General features: G+C 43.1%; 1 pseudogene; it reads left to right on the top strand.

Moving 5' to 3' along the window:
- The first annotated feature begins 13,448 nt into the window (after positions 1 to 13,448).
- On the top strand, positions 13,449 to 14,595 carry LOC129149411 (high mobility group protein B2-like; annotated as a pseudogene).

Genomic DNA, 14,595 nt, shown 5'->3' on the forward strand with positions numbered 1-14,595 from the left:
TATGATAGTTTCATGTGAATTATTGTTTTTGTGTGGATTTCTCCTTGGCAACACCAGGGTGTTGTGAGCTAAAAGGATGTCAGAGTCAGTGGCAGAACATATATGATGAGCTGATTCCCCTTAGTCACAGCTGTCACAGTTATCAGACCTTTCTTAGTTATTTCCACAATACTTAAAAATTGATTTACTTTAAGAAAACAAATGACTTTAGAATTTGTTGAAATAAGTCACTCCATTAGTGTCTTTCTCCCCACACCTCTTTACTATAGAGGCATCCAAGAGTCTCCAAATCCATGGTGACATCAATTCCCCAGGGCATTCTCATTCAAGAGACTATTTTCCTCAGCCCATGCTGTATACAGTTAGAGCAGTCATTGCTGGCAACTGACAAAATCATTTTGTAATGGAGGCTCTCCTAGGCCTTGAGTTGATCTTGCTCTGCAGTCTGCTTCTCCTTTTGCCTTAGGTTATGAATGCGGGACGCTTGGGCTTTCTAGCTATAGTTCTCATTGAAGAGATACTAGTACTTACAGCATAGAGCTGAAAATGGTGCCCCTGGTACATCCCACCTATAAGAGGAAGTATGTTTCCTTAACATTAATGCAGTCTGTTTTGAAAAAGGTAACTTTTCTAGACATACTGGCCACTTTGGGATTCTCTTGGGAGCACATGAGATTCATATGCTTTATAGACAATGTGCCTCCACCGCACCTGGAGGGGTCCCCTGCAGAGATGCTGCATTTTGTCCTTAGATTGAACAGGCCATCCCTGATTAAAGACGGGACACAAGCAGTAGATCTGTTAAACACCAGACAGTCATGTTAGCATTAGAGAACATCAGACTTGCTTTCTTAATTATTCCTACACTACTTAAAAATTGATTTACTTTAAATGAGAAAACAAATGACTCTAGAATTTGTTGAAATAAGTCACTCCATTAGTGTCAGACACTAATCAAACTCATTTACACATTTTTTGGCATTAGCCAATATCTAGCTGTCTCATCTTATGTATAGCAGTAACTCCTTATCCAATGTCACCCCTTTGGCATAACGAACTCGGAATATCTTGCTTTACAGTAACCAAGTCAAGTAATGGGTGAAAGCCTCAACACTCTAAGCAAAGATCACAATAGAGCTAGACTCATTATTACATACTAGAGGCCCATTGCATGAAGAGATTCGTGCAATAGGCCTTCCTTCCCTTGACTTCCAGCACCCGAGATCCAGGCCTTTGCTCCAGCCAGAGTCTGCCATCTTCGTCAGTCTGCAGTCTTGTCTTCGCTGTGGCACTCCGCTCCTGCAGATTCCTTTGCACCCCCTCCCCCCCACCCTCCCTCTTATAGCAGGCGTCTTGCCCCGCCTGGCCACTCCGTGCCTAGAGCAGCTGGATGGCCGCCATCTTTGGCCTTCTAATTTGCATACTCACTTTGATTTGTCTTTGGGCATCCCGGAGGTATGGTCAATTTACATGTTTCTCTATTATTATGTAAGATGATGAGGTCATTTTTAAATGGGATTACAGTTCCCTAAGTGGCTTTGCAGCCCATACCAACCCCTCATCCAGAAAGGACCTCAGACCCTCTCGTCCCAATCTGGCCTGGTTGCCCCTCTTGTTCAGGACAAGGGAGTCCCTCTATCTGGAAACTGAGTCTGGAATTTCCAGTGCACACATGGTCCTGCTTCCGCACACATGGTCCTGCTTCCGGAAAGAGCTACAGGAAGACACCACTGCCCCACTAAGGCCACTGACCAGTTGATAAAAAGCAAACATCCCTAATAGAGACATGTTCCCGCCCAAAAGCGGAAGCTGGTTCTGCTTTTGCATCTGACTTGTTCCTTCGGTTGTCACTCAGGAATAAGGGAGGCGGGTCCTTGTGAACTATTCAATCAGGGGCACAGCAGGGCAGCGGGGTGGGGCGACGCTCAGAAACTGGGTTTTGCCTGCGTTTAACCGCCCGGTCCTCTGCTACAAGTCAGTCCCGGTCCAGGTCCTCTGCTACAACACTTGTACCGGCCAGGGAAGCCGCAAGGACGACCCCGGAAGACTCCAGAAGCCGGGAAATGGTGAGACTGCGGAACTGGGTGTCCCAGGACGGGCTGAGGGCCTGATGGCGGACCGGCCTCCCTGCGGTCACTTCTGGAGTCTGCGCTGCTGGGACTTCAGTCCCCTCGAGTTCATAGCGTGGTGCGGGGTGATAGGAGCCCCGGCCAGAGTTTCTCTGGGCAGCTCTGCGCCCCCAGCCCCGCCTCACCCCAGTTGATGCGGTGACGCCCAGGAGGATCTTGGGGGATGGGGAGGACAATCGTGACTCATTCTGCGGGGTTTATGCATGGGAGGGGCTGTGGCCTGTGGCGTTCCCAGCCCCTCCTTTCTCCCTAGGGGACACATTTTCTCCTGAGTTTTTCCAGTGTGTGGGAAGCAAAGTCTTTCAAGTCTACGACCCATTAACACTAAGCTGGCCAAGCTGAGGATCCCTTCATACTTATACATTTATTTTTGCATTGCACAATTAGAGAAAGCTGTTATAAAACTAGGCAGAATGAATAGAAAACATTAAATTGGCCTCAGCTTCCATTTAGATAAATGGATCAACCTATGATACTGTTTAAGTGCCAACTCAATTTGTGTGTGTGTGCGCGCGTGTGTGTGTGTGTGAATCCTCACTCAAGGATAGCAACCAAGGTACCTGCCCTTGACCGGAATCAAACCCGGGACCTGAGCCAAACCAGCTAGGGCTCAACCCAATTTTTGAGGTATTAAAAGTGACTGTCCGTATTTTAAAAGGGGGAAAGTCATGTCCTGACCGGTGTGGTTCACTTGGAGCATTGTCCTGTACACCAAAAGGTCACTGGTTTGATTTCCACTCAGGGCACATGTCTAGGTTGCAGGTTCGATCCCCAGTCTGGGTGCATGTGGGAGGCAAACAATTGATGTTTCTCTCTCTCCCTTTCCCTTCTCTCTTCTAGGTTCAATAAGATAGATAGATAGATAGATAGATAGATAGATAGATAGATAGATAGATAGATAGAGTGATAAAAGGTCATTTGGAGCCTGACTTGTCAAGGACAGATATAAATTATAAATGCCTCCAAAACAAAATTTGGATTCAGCTGTGCTCTGTTTGTGTGTCTGTATATTTATATATATCTATGTTGTAAATGTGAGATAATTTTCTACCTCTGGATGGTATTGTTAAAATTAATTTTAAGGCAAGTGCCTGTAAGAATTGGGTTCTCTAAAATTCTCAAATATACAGACTGACAGATGTCAGAGGGGTGGGGGATTTTTGGACTGGGGGAAAAAGGTGAAGGGGTTAAGAAAAAGAAAGACTTATACAGACAACAGTATGGTGATTATCAGAGGGAAAGGGGGCTGGGGGAAAATAGAAGAGGGTAAAGGGGAGATAAATGATGACAGAAGGAGACTTGACTTTGGGTGGTGAACACATGATACAGTATACAGATGATGTTTTATAGAATTGTACACTTGAAAACTATACTATAATTTTATTAACCAGTGTCACCACAGGAAATTCAAAATTTAAAATAAATAAATAAACAAACTCAAATGCTTTTCACGTGATCTAAGATTAATCCTTAGTAAATTAAAAGCTAGTTTAAGTTTGTTGGCTTAAGTAAAACAGACATGTCTTTATTTTGCCTGGGTTTTGCAAAGATAAGTCCATATTAATAACGACTTTTGTGTGTCTATGAAAAATGTTTCTAGAGATTATAAAATGTCCAAGCTAAAGAATGCAAAATGATTACTTCTTAGTCTTCAGTAGAAATTGAGGTTTTAAGGGTTAAAATTTCAATAATATGTTAGGAGTAACTGCAGTCTTTCAGAAAAGCCCCTGGAACACCTCAGGATTTGAAATTGCACGGGGAGCATTGTAAAATAAGTGATGATCTTCTAGGATACATTGTATGGGTAAGCAATGGTTATAAACTTAAGAATAATCAGTGCTATAGGAACCCCAAGATGTTCACGTGGTTCTTCCCTGCTCCCTGACTCTCATATTTAGGTTTTTTCATTCCTTCTTATATCACAGTGAATTTAAGCTGAACTTAGATGCAGGAACCTATGAGCTGATATTATTAAAAGGAAACATCTTACACTATTGCCATGTTTTTTTGTTTGGTTTTTTTTATTGCCATGTTTTGATAGAGTTATTTCAAGGAAATGCCAAGTTGGTAACAGTTTTCTTTCACAGCGAGCTCCCAGAAAACAGAGACTTTAAAAAACATTGACTGCCACCTGGAGATGTTGTTTATTGGGAAAAACAGCTAATAAAAGACACTCCAGAGAAATCAAGATGGCGGCATAGGTAAAAACCTAAACTGCTGCCTCGCACAATTTCAAAACTACAACTAAAAGACAAAACATCTGTTACCTAGAACCACGGGAAAGCTAGCTGAGTGAAAGTTCTACAACTAGAAGGAAAGAGAAAAGAGCATTGAGACGTGCACAAGCGCTGAAAAGCTGAGGTACGGAGGCACGTGAATCGGACTGGCGGCAGGCAACTGGGTGCGCTGCTTTTTTCAACCCAAAGGAAGACAAGCTCCCAATTACTCTGAACTCCAGTTTCTGGGGAGACTCTGAGGACCCAAACTCCTACGAGGAGAAGCTGGACTGTCTGCATTGGGTCAGAAAATGAGGGTGACTTTCTTGCAGAGGTGCGCCCAGAAATCATTGTTTACTGCTCTGGGGCGCAGGGACTTGGAAATGCGGAAACACAGAGACAGCTGACTGGCAGCCATCACTGTTTGCCACACCCTAGCCTATCGACTCCCTGAGACCCCACCCTGCACAATCTACAAACCCACCCAAGCTCTGTGCAGTGGCTTTTGCATATAAATGGCCTGCCCTATCGAAGCTTAAACCTACCAGACCTGAGGCCCCGAACCTAACTGTCCCCTATACCTGGGCTCCTGAGCATTAAAGAGAAAAAATCAACATGATATAGAAAAATGTTAGTTACATGCAAACAAGTGGTTAGAATAAGATGGAACTTGGAAACATTGTAGAAAATAGGTCTAGGCAAAGTACTGACAACTAGGAGTCACCAGAGATTCGGAAATTACCGAAAAATCACTACAGTGGTCTGGTAGGGTTAACCTAACAAACTGCAGCTCTGGTTAGACAGCTCCAAAACCTCCAAACCCCAAGCAAAGAGGAGAAAACTGTAGTTCTCACTGTAGCTCCTGCTGGGTGGCCTCAGACAGTAGCTGACCTGCACCCCATTGGAGATCCAGAAGCTAGTGTATCTAGTGGTCAGTGTGAGACGACACCAGATTTCAACTACTCACATCCATAAGAGACACACTCAAGAGGCAGACTCACTGAGCACCAAAGCCTCACTGAAACAAGTCCTGCCCCATAAGCGTGTCTCCAGCACAGCAGTTCTTACATTATAGACACAGCGGGTCCTCACAGCCAATTGGCCTGGAGGTCAATTCCTCCCAATGATACCAACAACAATCAAGACTTAACTACAACAAGGCTGTACACACAGTTCACAAAGGGGTGCACTAAGAGTGTCCACCTCAGGTAACTGGGAGGCCGACCCACTGGGCCATATAGGACACCTAGCACACAGAGCTACCCTACCAACTCAGGGAAGCAACGAAAATGTGGAGACAAAGAAACAGATCACAAACGAAAGAAATGGAGGAAAACAAATGATTGGATATAGAGTTCAAAACCACGGTTACAAGGTTTTTCAAGAATTTCCTAGAAAAGGCCGATAAATTTAACAAGACTCTCGAGGATATGAAAAAGGACCAACTAAAAATTAAACATACATTGACTGAAATAAAAAATATTATACAGAGACCCAACAGCAGACTAGAGGATTGCAAGAATCAAGTCAAAGATTTGAAATACAAAAAAGCAAAAAAAGAAACGGGAAATCAAAAAGAAAAAAGAATCCAAAAATTTGAAGATAGTGTAAGAAGCCTCTGGGACAACTTCAAGTGTACCAACATCAGAATTATGGGGGTGCCAGAAGAAGAGAGAGAGCAAGATACTGAAAATCTATTTGAAGAAATAATGACTGAAAACTTTCCCCACCTGGTGAAAGAAATAGACTTACAAGTCCAGGAAGCGCACAGAACCCCAAACAAGAGGAATCCAAAGAGGACCACACCAAGACACATCATAATTAAAATGCCAAGGGCAAAAGACAAAGAGAGAATATTAAAGGCAGCCAGAGAAAAACAGTTAATTACCTACAAGGGAGCATCCATAAGATTGTCAGCTGAATTCTCAACAGAAACCATGCAGGCCAGACGGGAGTGGCAAGAAATATTCAAAGTGATGAATAGCAAGAACCTACAACCAAGATTACTCTACCCAGCAAAGTTATCATTCAGAATTGAAGGTCAATAAAGAGCTTCACAGATAAGAAAAAGCTAAAGGAGTTCATCACCACCAAAGCAGTATTATATGAAATGCTGAAAAGTATTCTTTAAGAAGAGGAAGAAGAAAAAAAAAGTAAAGATAAAAATTATGAACAACAAATACATATCTATCAACAAGTGAACCTAAAAATCAAGTGAATTAAAAATCTGAGGAACAGCCGAAACCGGTTTGGCTCAGTACTGAAAACTAGGAGTCACCAGAGATTCGGATAGAGCGTGGATAGAGCGTCAGCCTGCGGACTGAAAGGTCCCAGGTTCGATTCCGGTCAAGGGCATGTACCTTGGTTGCGGGCACATCCCCAGTAGGGGTTGTGCAAGAGGCAGCTGATTGATGTTTCTCTATCATCGATGTTTCTAACTCTCTATCCTTCTCTCTTCCTCTCTGTGAAAAATCAATAAAATATATTTTAAAAATAATAATAATAAAAAAATAAAAATCTGAGGAACAGAATAAACTGGTGAATATAATAGAATCAGGGGCATAGAATGGGAATGGGTTGATAATTCTCAGGGGGAAAAGGGTGTGGGGGCTACAGGAAGAGACTGGACAAAAATCGTACACCTATGGATGAGGACAGTGGGGGGGAGGTAAGGGCAGAGGGTGGGGTGGGAACCGGGTGGAGGGGAGCTATGGGGAGGGGGAGAGGAAGGAGAAACAATTGTAATAATCTGAACAATAAAAATTTATTAAATTGAAAAAAAATAAATTAAAAAATTATTTTTATCTACCAGCTGACAACTCAATTTTATTGACAATAAAAATGGAAACCATCTGAATTGGGGGAAAAAAATAAAAAAAGACACTCCAACCTCCTTGGGAAGGATCTTATCAATTGCCTAACTGGAATTGGATGCCTACCTCTGTCTGTGGACTTCAAAGACTCGTTGAGGATGAGGAGCCACTGATACCAAAGGTAGACAGCTATCCCAAGACATGGACCAGATCTGTATATTTGCAGATTGATATTAACTCAGAATCCATGTTATTTGATTGTCTTTACCTATCTGCTGCTGATATTAGTCATAATAATAGTTATACTTGTTCTTTGGGTGTTTTCCATCTGGTCCAGCTGTTTATGATGTCTGGACATTTCTGAGATATCTGTTAATGCTCTTTTCGTGGCTCCTATAAATGTTCTACTAAATGCCAAGGAAGGATGAGAAGGCAAAACTCGAATCATGATAATTAATAGCAGGCGTCCTCAAACTACGGCCCGCGGGCCACATGCGGGTGTTTTTGCCGTTTTGTTTTTTTACTTCAAAATAAGATAAGTGCAGTGTGCATAGGAATTTGTTCATAGTTTTTTTTTAAAACTATAGTCCGGCCCTCCAACGGTCTGAGGGACAGTGAACTGGCCCCCTGTTTAAAAAGTTTGAGGACCCCTCATTAATAGGATAGAAATGATTCACAATGTTTTTTCATAATGAAGGCCATAAGATCTGATTGCCTTCCATTTACCTGCCCTTTCCTTTTTGGGGAAAGATCCTGCCTCCACTCAAATCCCGTCCCCAGGGGACTTCCTAGGAATGAGCCTTCCTAGTGCTGTGGGACCACACTATCCAACCAAAAGGTTGGTCATCAATGCATCCTTTGGATTGATTTATGAGTAAAAGGGGAAACTGTGGAGGAAAAAAGGGTTCTATGAACTGTAACCTCACAGGGTGATCTGATCATAAATTACTAACTGGGCAAATCATGATGAGTGGTCACAACCCAGGCCTATAACTTCCTTAATGAAAGTTTTTATAGCATCTAGGTTAACTCACCTTTGAAATGCCAGAAGTCGGATGTTAACCCTCAAAAGAGCACATGATATTGTTAACTATAATTCAATCCCTGCCTTTCTTCAATCTTCCTTACATCCCCTTCTTAATTTCAAATGCATAAAAAAACCTGCAAAACTGCTACTCTCAGGAACATTTGAGGTCTTATTCCATGGCTATGTCATCAGTTTGACTCAAATACTCATAAAAATTCTCCCTGGGTTCAGACATTTCTTAGGTTGATACAGCGTCACATTGCAGATGTTAAACTGCTTCCCTTTTTCTTTCCTTGGGTGCTGTGGTTTGTTTCTGAGGGCTGTTCATTACTTTAGGGTGATTTCAAATAAAATCCCAGGGCTTAGACTTGCAACACGTGTTTACGTATAATCAGTTGTTTACAGGACAACTTCTCAGCATGGAAATAATAATGAATTATCATTATTTTCTGAAAGCAGTAGATAGTTGAGGGTTTTCTTGTTGAGTTAGCAAAATAACTTATAATTATTTTCCCTCCTTTACACATAAATACTGGGTTTAAGTGCTTTTGCCGAATTGTTCAAACACTGGGTTTATGTGGTGCTTAAAATATAGATGGTGGTTCAGAGCAGCTCCACTGGGAAGCAGAGCCTCAGGTTAGTGACAGGAAGCTAAGACCCCTCCCCCCCCCACACACACACACAGATATACACACACACCTTGAGCCCGCAAAGGGAAGTACTTAAAGGCCCAGTTATTTTTCCAGAGGCACCTCCCCTGCAGGTGTCCTACCTGCTCACACCCACCGTGGAAGGAGCCTTTACACTGAGAAGCTACAGCCCTGGAGAGCTGGGGGTGCAGGTGCACCTGGGCGAGGGGGTGAAGCCCCTTCTGAGGTTTTAGTTGTGCTTCCCCTGCGCCTGTTTCTAGACATATAGGTTGGAGTTTTGCATCCCCAATGTGGGTGCACTCAGAGTGTCATTTGTGCATGTTGAGGAAGTCTGTAAAAGTCAGGAGTCTGTGTCCTGGGTTAGGGATTGTGAATTTGGGAGTTCATTTGGATCAGAACCTGACACTGAATCCAGATGACCACTTCCTCACTGTGAGCTGAAGCCTGAGAGAGGGAGCGTTTCCGTTATTCCCCGGGGAGAGGAGGGTGTTGGAGCTCCCAGACTTTATTCCTTGGGCTGCTCAGGCGTCCCTCCTCACCTTTCGCAGGGACAGATCCACTCCAGGGGCTCTATCTCAGTCAGGAGAGTCTAGGATGTGGAACCTTCTGAAAGTGGCTCTCCTGTCCTGTGGGAAGCAGGCTGCTCCTCTGAGCTGATTTCAATACTTGTTTCTTTCCTTCGGATCCTTTATCCCCTGAATAGTGCAGGCCTTTGAATCTAGTTTCCCTGAGAGCTTGGACTCTGAAACTGTAAGATGACTGAGAGATATGAGGTGAGAAAAGCAAGAAAACTGTGGAACCAAGTAGAATTTTTATTCCTTTATGCAAGAGAACCTGAAGAAATGAGTTGAGTTGCCCCATGTACTTTTAGTCAGCAAGAGATTTGAAATTTTCTTTGTATGGTTTATACTTTTGTAACTATTAGTCTTTAAAGAATTTAAATAATATAATGGTTAGTAAATAGTAAATTATGGTATGTACAAACTTTCATGTTTCTTTCTTTTTTTTTTTTTAGATTATAGCTGGGAGCTGGGTGGGACGCCATTTCTCTGATGGAGAAGCAGCATGACCACCCAAGCCACGCAGCACGTTTATTTTATAGACCTAGATTTACATATCTAGTCCCACCCCGGCCAACACCTGGGCTGCTATGATTGGAGAAGCATGTTCCCAGGGCGTGGCTCTGCCTACACCCTGAGTTCAGCTGACGATAATTAAAGAAAAATGCCCATGTGTCTTCCCAGGTAGCCCTCTACATCTCACCCTTTTTTGTTTTTTAAGCTACTATAATAAAAGTAAAATTTAAACATTAAAAAGAAGGCTCCAATATTAACACAATTGCAAACAATGGCAATGCAAAACTAAACTACATACATGTTAGCATTTTCAAAACTTGAATGTCAAGAGCAAAACTCTGGTTATTAAATAATAACAAAACAATGCCAATGCAAAACAATAGTAAGAGAGAAATTAGAACTATGGACATGTTAACATTTTTTGCTACTAAATGAAAGAAAGTCTCTTTTGCTGCTGGTGTATATTTACTCAGAGTCCTTGGACTTGGCTGCGCAAGACTTTGCAGAAGACTGGCAGCTAACAGATGCTAGCATGAGCAGGAACATGGTTGAAGAAGTAGCTTCAGCTTCTTGCTTTTCCACAATCTGCTGCACTTCAGTCATTAACTTCTTCAGATGACTCTATATTGGCAACTCAGTCCCTTGCATAGCTTTCAGTTTTTCTTCTTCTGCTTTGCTGTCATCAGGGTGTGTTTCTTTTTCAACACATTTTTTAAAATTGATTTCAGAGAGGAAGGGTGAGGGAGAGAGAGCCAGAAACATCAATGATGAGAGAGAATCATTGATTGCTGCCTCCTGCACGCCCCACACTGAGGATCGAGCCTGCAACCTGGGCATGTGCCCTGACCAGGAATCGAACCGTGATCTCCTGGTTCATAGGTCGATGCTCAACCACTGAGCCATGCCAGCTGGGCTCTGTGTTTATTTTAAATAAATCTGTAAGATAGGAAGGTCTAAGGTGAGATGACTCCCTGCAAATATCTTCTGGCCCCTCCAGCACTGTTACTCCAGCCACCCCCAAACACAGTTTTGGTCATTTCTTGAGCCTCCTGTTAGTGTTTCTCTATAAAAACAAGCCATTGCAAGTACATATTTTCTTACGTATGTTTTTCCTTTTAATAAGCTGTTAGACTCCATATCTTTTGTTGTTTGCTGACAGCTTAAGCCTCCCCCTCCCTCTTCTCTTGTGTCCATACCTGGACAGGCCAATGAGAAAAACTGGGGCTTCCTCCTCTGGCACTGGCTTCAGATTCCAACCACACAAGCCCCGGCCTATGTGCAGAATCTTGCTCAGGCCCCACCCTAACCCACAGCAGACACCCAAACCAAGCTCCTTTCCTTGCTTCCTGAAGCCATTTCAGAGCTGCCTGAGAGGCCGCCCTGCTCTCTCCAAAGACCTCTGTTAGGCAGTTGTAAGCCTTTCCCTGCCTACCCTCTGGGCCACACTAGAATCAGTCTCAACATAAGGACCACACCTCTGCAGGAAAAGGTAACATTTGGGTATGCAGGCAACATGTCCCCACATGACCACCAATATGCATTTGTCTCTTGCTTTAACTTGCTCACCTGTTCTGCTGCCTGCTGCCTGCTGCCTGCACTGTGGCTGCTGGGCTCTGGGGAGCTGGTGCTGTGAGCTGTGCTGCCCCGTGTGGCATTGCTGAGACTACCAAGACTCAGTTCTATGTGCAGCCGACAAGAGTGGGCAGTTTTGAGAAATTCTAGACATTTGGGAGCAGGAGTGTGGGGTTGAGACCCTCCTTTAAGTGGTCCTGGGTTGTTGCCTTTGCTGGGATTTATCTGTGTGTTAGAGGGAAGCTGTGACAGAGGCTGCGTTGGCCCCAACATACCCTGGAGTCAGGGGTCGAGGGAAAGACTACACCCTGTGGGTCCATCTCATGGTCACTCCTGAAACATCAGTTATTTACAAAGAGGAAGAGAGGGTAAAAGATAGTCAGTAGGTAGCCAACTGAGTCCAACCCCCCACCCCACCCCCACCACCACCACCCGGAAGTACATCGGCTGCGGCTGCTCCTGCCTCTAATGCAACACAGAACCTGCCCTTGGGGTTTAGGAGACAACACCCATGGCACTCTGTGGCACAGCCAAACCTGATTTCAGCTTAGGTCCTTGAACTCTATAATGTAACAACCAATTACGGTGGAAAGGCTTCTAAACCTGACAGTGCTGGTTAGAGGCTCTCTGCAAGAAAAAAAATTACCAATGCTGGCATACCTCATTTGTACTGTTTTATTGGGCTTTGCTTTATTGCACTTTGCAAATGTTGCATTTTTTACAAACTGAAGACCTACCAGCACAAAGATCGCAACTGTCTTTATTGCTATACTCACTTTGTATGTGAGTCACTCAGTGTGATGGTTTGGAACCAAACCCATGATATCTCTGAGGTATGCCTTTCCTGAAGTAGAGCAGATCTTCAAATAATGTGGTTTTGTTCAAGGTCATTTGGCTATAAAGTTGATGAGGGGAAACGTAAGACAAAGCAGCGAGCCTCATGGGCACTGGCTCACACCACTGGAGAAGCCAAATGCTGGGTCACTCCGCTCTTTCCCGAGGGGGAGGAATCCCAGGCCCAGCAAGGAGTCTCTTTTGGCAGTGAGGCATGCTGCTTTGGAGAAGGGGTGATGTGGGTAAAATGAAACTGTTAATTCTTACTGCCTACAGTGTGTCTGTTCTCAGTTAATTTGCTCCATGGTGTGCTGCAACTTCTCCACTGGACCCTCAGAAAGATACTTTCATCCTTGTGTGGTTGTCAAAAGCAGTGCATTCAGGGGAGATTTTGGTAGAAAACTCATATTCCACCATCTGCTGAAATGTCTTTCACTTGTATTTACACCATTGATGTTTAAAGTGATTATTGAAATAGCTGGATTAATACCTACCATATTTTTATCATTTTTATTTGTTGCTCCTGTGCTTTCTTGTCTTCCACTTCTGCCCTCTTTCTTTTTGAGCATTTTACCAGATTACATTTTTGTTTTCTTTTAGCATATTATGCTGTTTTGTTTTTTTTACTTTCTTCGTCATTGCCTTTGAGTTTGCAGTATACATTTATAACCAATCCAAGTCTTCTCTGAAGTAACACCATAGCACTTCACTGGGTGTTCAGGTTTCTTATAACAAGAGTGTTCCCAATTTCTCTCTCCCTGTCGCTCGTAACATTGCTGTCATTCAATTCACATATTCAAAAGCTATAATTACTGAACATATTGCTGCTATTATAATTTTCAACAAAATGTTCTCTGTTAGGTTAGTTAAGAATAACAAAACAGCCGAAACCGGTTTGGCTCAGTGGATAGAGCGTTGGCCTGCGGACTCAAGGGTCCCGGGTTCGATTCCGGTCAAGGGCATGTACCTTGGTTGCTGGCACATCCCCAGTGGGGGGTGTGCAGGAGGCAGCTGATCGATGTTTCTAACTCTCTATCCCTCTCTCTTCCTCTCTGTAAAAAATCAATAAAATATATTTTAAAAAAAAGAATAACATAACAGGCTGAGGATTGGCTAAGCGATAAACCAGTTCACGCCAGAGCCCATTGAGGGACCGGCTGCTTGGAGGGACTCTGAGGAAAACCTACCACCAGGTGGACGCCGTCGGTCATCATGGATAAAGGAGACCGCAACAAGCCGGGCGCAGGATGTCCTTGTGTGCCTTCTTCGTGCAAACCTGCCGGGAAGAGCACAAGAAGAAATACCCCGACTCTTCCCTCAATTTTTCCGAATTCTCCAAGAAAAGTGTGGAGAGATGGAAGACCATGTCTGCAAAGAAAGAGTCAAAGTTCATAAATATGGCAAAGAGTGACAAAGCTCACTATGACCGGGAGATGAAAAATTATGTTCCCCCCAAAGGTGACAAGAAAGGAAAGAAAGAGATCCCAACGCTCCTAAAAGGCCTCCGTTAAGTGTTTTGTTTTTTTAAATCGCTCAAATTGCCCCTTGCTTTTCCATTTATTAACTCTGTTACTTCCTTTCAGATCTGCCTTGTTCCTGTTTTGCTCTGAACATCGCCCAAAGATCAAAAGTGAACACCCTGGTTTATCCACTTGGGGTACTGCAAAAAATTGGGTGAAAAGTGGTCTGGACAATCAGCCAAAGATAAGCAACCATATGAACAAAAAGCAGCTAAGCTAAAGGAGAAATATGAAAAGGATATTGCTGCATACCATGCCAAGGGCAAACGTGAAGTGGGAAAGAAGGGCCCTGGCAGGCCAGCTGGCTCCAAGAAGAAAAATGAACCAGAAGATGAGGAGGAGGAGGGAGAGGAAGAGGAAGAAGAAGATGATGATGATGAAGATGAAGAATAAAGGCTGTGCTGTAATGATGTGCGGAGTATGTGTGTGTGCTCTCAGGCAATTGTTTTGCTAAGAAAGTGAATTCAAGTGCAGCTCAATATTAGCTTCATTATAAAAACTGTACAGATTTTTTTTATAGCTGATAAATTCTTTGTAGAGAAAATATTTTATAAAAAATGTAGTTTGTAGCTTTTTGAGGGGCTACTACAAACAGATTTTAAGGCTTCTGATGTTAAATGTTTCTAAATATTTAATGGTTTCTTTAATTTCTTGTGTATGGTAGCACAGCACACTCATAGGAATAATACCAATAGTAGTAAATTTTGGGTTTTCTAGACTGTTGCATTTTTTAAAATTGTAATAAAATTATGTATATT

Source organism: Eptesicus fuscus, chromosome 6 (assembly GCF_027574615.1).
Source record: "Eptesicus fuscus isolate TK198812 chromosome 6, DD_ASM_mEF_20220401, whole genome shotgun sequence".
NCBI classification, from domain to species: domain Eukaryota; kingdom Metazoa; phylum Chordata; class Mammalia; order Chiroptera; family Vespertilionidae; genus Eptesicus; species Eptesicus fuscus.